This window comes from Kogia breviceps, chromosome X (assembly GCF_026419965.1).
Source record: "Kogia breviceps isolate mKogBre1 chromosome X, mKogBre1 haplotype 1, whole genome shotgun sequence".
NCBI lineage: Eukaryota > Metazoa > Chordata > Mammalia > Artiodactyla > Physeteridae > Kogia > Kogia breviceps.
This window is the reverse complement of record NC_081330.1, coordinates 27521483-27528251: the sequence shown is the minus strand read 5'-3', so window position 1 is coordinate 27528251 and position 6769 is coordinate 27521483.

Genomic DNA, 6769 nt, shown 5'->3' with positions numbered 1-6769 from the left:
GTATTGGACACAGCAGACACCGTGACTAACAGGTCTAGTACAGAGGACTTCCCCTGAAGGTTTACATCAGCCTTGGTGACAACTCACCTATGAGAGATTCATAGGTGAACACAAGACAGACAGGGCCAGTTCTGTGTGTATGTGGAATAGGCAGCTGCCCGTGCCAGTGTTTCCCAAATCATGGTCCTCAAACCCCTGCAGGAGAGTCGTCTTCGTGCTTTAAACCTTCAGATTTCTGGGCCCAACTTCAGGCTTACAGAATCAGAATTTTGGACTCGGGATCAGAGAATCTGCATAGGTAACAAGCTCCTCACATGACTCTGTGTCCACTAAAGCTGAGGACCTCTGTTCTATATTCTTCAAGCTTCACTTGAGGTGCTGCCTCTTTCTTCTAGTTCTTCTCCTGCTATCTCTGTTGAGCAAAATCCTGCCCCAACCCTGGAGGCCAAGCTCAGGTGTAGCTGCCTTCATGGAGCTTTCCCTGATTTCATGTCTCCTTAACTCCAACTATCTCCTGATGCTATGCAGTAGGTGATATTAGGCATCTAAGAACTGGGGTGCAAGGGAGTGTTGAGGCTATGAGAAGGCACATGTGGGATGGAGCTGTAGGAAAGAATTTATGTTTTGCTCCCAACTTTTTATTTGGAAAAATATGAAAGTAAACTATGATTAAATAACAGCATATCCTTCATCTGGAAATTAACATTTTAGATTTGCACATATGCTGTCTCTCCATACACACATGTAATAAAAACATGTATGTGTTTGGCTACAACATTTGAAATTAACTTGCAGGTATCATGCCACTTTGCACCTAAATACTTCGGCATGTATTTCCTACAAACAAAAGCATTCTCTCATTCTCTTACATAATAATAACACCATATCACATCCAAGACATGTAACATTGTAGAATAATATTATTCAATATTGAGTCCATATCAACATTTCTCAAATTATCTCTAAAACATCCTAGCTGTTTGTGTTGATACAGGATTCAGTCAAGAATCATGGATTTCATTTGATTGTCTTTTCTTTTTAGTCTCTTTTAATCTAGATTCTAGAATAGTACCTTTGGCTTTTTTTCTTAATGATACTGATATTTTTGAAGAGTCCAGGTCCTTTGTCTTGTTTACAGTCTGGATTCGTCTGATTGTTTCCTTACGATTAGATTCATATTAAACATCTTTGGCAAGAATACTACAGAGGTAATGTTGTTTACTTCCCATTGTTTCACATCAGGAGGTTCACATGCAATTGCCCTGTTATTGGTGACGCTAAATTTGATCACTTATGTAAGGTGGTGTCTTCTAGAACTCTTCATTGCAAAGGTACATTTTCCCTTTGAAATTAATAAGTAATCTGCGGAGTAATCGGGAATGAGCACATTTAACAAGCTCTTATGGTGATTCTTAAGTGCACTGCAGTTTGAACTGCTGTTTTACATGGTGTGATGTGAAAGAGGGTCCTCAAAGGCCTTATCTGCCTCCAAAATACCTCAGGCTTAGCATATCTGCCTTCACATTTCACCTCTCACTCCACCTCCAAATACCCTCTCCCTCTTGCCTGGCCCCAAATCCCTAGCATGAGAGGCATTAGTAGGCCAGATGGGGGCATTGCCTATAACCCGACGGAGCTTTCTCCCCTACTCTGGTCATTGGCCTTGTGAGGAAGCGCCCTTGAAACGGACAAGGTATTTTTGTTTGGTTGGTTTGTATTATTATCAATAATAATAATAATTGAGTGAACTAAGCCAAGCACTGTACATAAACTACATCATTTGATCCTATGCCAATCTGATGATTTTACAGATGGGAAAACTGAGGCTCAGAGAAGTGAAGTAACTTCTCTAAGTTTACACAGCTATTAAGAGTGGGAACTGGATTCAAATCCAGTACCACTTATAAAGCCCATGCTTTTAAACACTAAGCTATATACTCCCTAATGAGCAATAATTCCACCCAACTTCAGAATTCTCTTGCCATTTTCTTCTGAAGAGTTCTAGGCCCACAGCCTTCCTGAGAGTGAGGAAGCAGGGACACTGGACTTATTATCTTTAAAGGTGGAGAGATGGTTTAATAGAGAAATCAATTGGCATTCCTGTGGTCTTACAGCAAGTGTGTAACCAAGCAGGGATGTTGATGGAGAGACCTTAAGCTCTTGCTTATGAATTTGATTTTGATTTAAGAGGCAGCTGAGAGCCACTGTGATTTCTGACTGGTGCTTGCTGAATCCAGAGTGGGTTCAGGTTGGATTAATATCATTGTCCTTTGTGTGGGGAAATGCTGCTGCTTGATAATAAACAGGCTTGCAGGCTTTGGTGGAAAAGACCGGTGTTGCCTAACAGCCCCTTTCTGTGCTTTGCACACTTGATTGACTGTCTTTATGTTTACAGCTCTCTGTCCAGCCTGTCACAGGGGAAAATGCTACCTCTTAGATTCTAGTTAGCTCAAGAAAACCTCTTCCCCTCACCCTACACCCTCCATTCCCAATAAACAGAAAGAAAAACCTTGTAAAGGTGCTCTGAATTTGTGTAGCCCACAGTTTTCTCTAGTCTGCCAGTTCTCCCATGAGGATGCCCAGTCAAACGCTGCAGTGAAATGGAAAAAAAAACAAACAAACCAAGACTCTCCTGCTAGCAAGAGTCATTTGTAATTTGGGGGGTTACTGACCGATTTATCTTTAGTTTCAGGTTGCCCATTTCTTAGCAACAGGGGTGTCAGGAAAATACCTCTGCACCTGTTGCAAGGTTTCATCTATGGCTGGAGATAGACACAGACAAACACATATAGAGTATCATCCCAATTTTAGCATTTGCGCCGTTAAAGCAAGCACATGTGCATATAAAGTATCACCCAAGTTTAGCATATGTCCTGATAAATTAAACAACCTCATATATAGACACAAAAGATTTCAAAATTGGAAGAGTCCTAAGAGGTCATCTAGCAAACCCTCCATCCTACTCTTCACCCCCTGGCTGTGCACGCTTAGAACATCTTAGAACATCTCTATACTGAGAGACCAAAGTTTGGGCAGCTCATGCGACAAGTTACTTACTAAATTTCAGAGGCAGCTGGTCTCTGTGACCAGCTTTTTTTAAAAAAAAAAAAAACAAAAAACAAGGGTCTTTGAGAAAATAGAGTGAAATCCATCCTCTTAGTAACTTCTAGCTTTGGGGGGCTGCTCCCTTCCTCTGGAGTCACGAAGAACAAGGGATCGCCTTTTCTACCCAGGCCCTTCCCCCGCGACCCTAGAGAGACTGAAACTTCCAGCACCACAGTTCCCAGCCAGGACCTTCTCTGCAGTGACTCTTCTCCCCTTCTGACTGCTGTCCCACCTGTATTGCTCTGCTTCTCCCTGCCCACCAAGCAAGCACAAAGCCCCTGGGAGGCTGGGCCTCTGCCAGCCCACTTGCCAAAAGCCACCTGATGCATCAGGTAAGCAAGTGGTTAGAAAGGTACATGGGGTTTCTGAGAGGCACTAGTCTAGCTAAGGCATAAACAGGCTCGAACTTAATAATCTGCTCATCACACACAGTAAGAGACACCCTGACTTATTCAAAGACACCGTGGGTGGTGCAGAGGATGAATAAGCATGATTCACTGCCACTCTGGCACCCGGGGCATGAAGTATAATAAAACCCAAAGAATTGTAGCCGCCTGAGTAGTAAATTAAGAGATCCGGGGCTCAGCTAGACTCTCGACATCAATGTTACCATGGCAATAAAGGGCCCCAGCATTCAGCAGCTATTACAGAGCAGGCATCTAATAGGCTAGTCTATGTCACAGCCGAAGCCCAAGGGGCTAGCAAAGAAGACCAATTAGCATATCCATTCATTAGGGGCCTCTGCACACTTCTTCTCTTAATTCCAATTAGTTGTTTGTTTGAACCAACGTCTCTTGCCTGCATTATACTCATTAGTGCCTTTTAGCCACTGGAAATAGGCTTGAAACTCCACAAGGACCTCACTATTTCCCAAGCCTTCATTGTTTCCCTAGGGGTCTAAGCTTATATAGTCACCAACTTAGAGCCCTCAGTCCCTCGAAATGAAAGCATCGCTCACTGTACAACTGTACTCGACAGATGGAAACTCTGTTCAGGAATGTGATGTGCTAAGGGTTCTTCCTGGAACTCAGCGAAATAAGGATCTGGGGCCATTATCTGGACCATTCAGGTCAAAGAAACCCTCTGGCCTTAGCCAGTGAGCCTGCTGGCCACGCTTGCTGGCCACTGCTCAGAGGCTAGCTGTTCAGGAGGGGAACTTTGGGCACTGGGGACCATACTGGCATCATCAAAGTCGAGCAGTAGCTGTTCCAGCTCGAAGGACTGCCCTTCAAGGTCCAGCCCAAACCCCGCCTATTCTGGGAAGCCTTCCCTGATCTTTGCAGTCCCAAATGAGTTTCCCCTCCTCCACAAATTTTGAAGATGACACCCTATGCTGGGAAGCATTCATGGGCAGCCTCAGGTCCTAGGCCATCCTGGAGTTTCCTTACCAGTGACTTCAGAGACCTCAAGGTCACTACTGCTGGAAGGGACTGGGGTTCTAGAGAGCACTCAGCAATGCTTGGGTGACTCCAAGGGCAAACAACTCTTAAGCTCCACTGCACATGACCTCCTAGAGACTCCCTGAAGACTTGGCCAATCCCTAGGCAGGGAAAGTACATAAGCACTCTTTCATGGCTCTGGGACACTCCCCCTCACACACACACACACACACGATTGTGTAAATAGACCACAGGAATAGATGCCTTAAACTAGCCCCTCTCAGAAGCAAAGAATCTCTCAAAAGTGCTACCTTCTCTTCCTTCCTTTGGGAACCCAGCCCCTAAGACTGTTTCTGTTCCCTATCAGCCACCATGTGGTTTTCCTGAGGCAGGCAACCAGGAAAAGGGGCTTATAGAAGCAGCTGCTAACATCTGTGCACAAGGACTGGCCATATAGTTTTAGGGACTTGAATCATCTGCCTTTGAACTTGCTATCAAGTTCAAAGCCTCTCCTTTCTTCCTCCTCTCTTGCCTCTGTAGCCACTGCTTCATTTGCAGCCCCATTGGCCACTTCTGGCTCCAGTCTGCTACACTGTTAAGCAGATTGCTTTTTTCCAAAGTTGGCAGGAATGGTTTCTCCTTTAGTCTTTTGAGTGTGAGCTCATACAGATTTCTGTCTTTGAGATCCTATGGGATTTTGTTATTTTACCCCACCCAACAGCTGGCATTCCAGAAGGCAGCCTGGGCTATAGTCATAATACACTGCAAATATATTAAGGATATGGCAAACCCCAAATTACCCAGAATGCTAGGGAATGAGAGATTCTGGAGAATGGAACATTTTGTTACCTGAGCTCACATTGCTCCAAATCCTCTTTTATCTCCCACTCTTAGTTTTTTCTCCCAGCTTTATTGAGATATAATTGACATACAACATTATGTAAGTTTAAGGTGTACAATGTGATTTTATACACATATATATGTGTATATATGTGCAATATATATGATACACATATATATTGCAAAATGATTACCACCATAGTGCTAGCTAACACCTCTAGCATGTCACATAATTACCATTTATTTTTTATGGTGAAAACACTTAAGATCTACTCTCTTAGCAACTTTCAAGTATGTAGTACAGTATTATTAACCACAATTACCAAGCCATACATTAGTTCCCTAGAGCTTATTCATTTCATAACTAGAAGTTTGTACTCTTTGACCAACATCTCCCCAATTCCCCCACCACCCCCCAGCCTCTGGTAACCACCATTCTACTCTCTATTTCTATGAACTTGGCTTTTTAAGATTCCGCATATAAATGAGATCATACAGTATTTGTCTTTCTCCGTCTGACTTATTTCACTTAGCACAATGCCCTCAAGGTCCATCTATATTGTCATTAATGGCAGGATTTCCTTCTTTCTCATGGCTGAATAATATTCTGTTGTATGCATATATACCACACCTTCCTCGTCCATTCATCTGTTGACAAGACACGCATTCGTATCTTGGCTATTGTGAATAATGCTACCTCCTACTCCTAGTTTTTTAAATCTTGCTAACATGACTGTACTGTCTTTTCTGCCTTAGTAAGACAAGACCAATTTACCTATCTTCTGTCTGGTTTTTGAGGCTCCCAAGGGCTTCAGGTTACTCATATACTTAACATCAGGAATCACACAAAAATCTCGAGTGGAGAAAGTGTAAAGATAAAGCTCAATGTCTACTGAGACCAGGTTATCCCCTGGAATATATTGTGCTTTTATTAAAATCCAGAAAGAGGAATGAGTTTCTCTTTTCTTTGTCAGTGTTCTCTTTCTCTTCAAATGAGGGTATCGAGGGAGACTGTAAGAAAGAATCCTGAGTAATAACGTTCTAATAAATGGAGTCTATATTTTAAATTAACCACTATTGAAGCTGTCTTCACCAGAATAGCCTAGGCTTGGCATTATGAATAAACCTGTCTATCTAAGAGGATGGGTTGGCTTTCTTGGTTATGAATATGCCCAGAATCTCAGTACCTGCAACATTATCAGTCACCTGGGTGTAATGGGGGGGAGGAGATTTGTGAAGGATCTCGTATTCCTCCTAGGCCTTTTAGCCACCCAGTCTCCAGTGGGGTGAACCAAACAAACCAAAAATGCTATACAATGTTCTTGGCTGTTTTTACTAATTTTTCTTTTGTTGGATCCCACATTGGCTTCAGGAGTTATATATGTCTGGGAAACTGACACTGCAAAGTTCTGGCTTGTTCCCTGCCCTGATGCTAAGGGATAAAT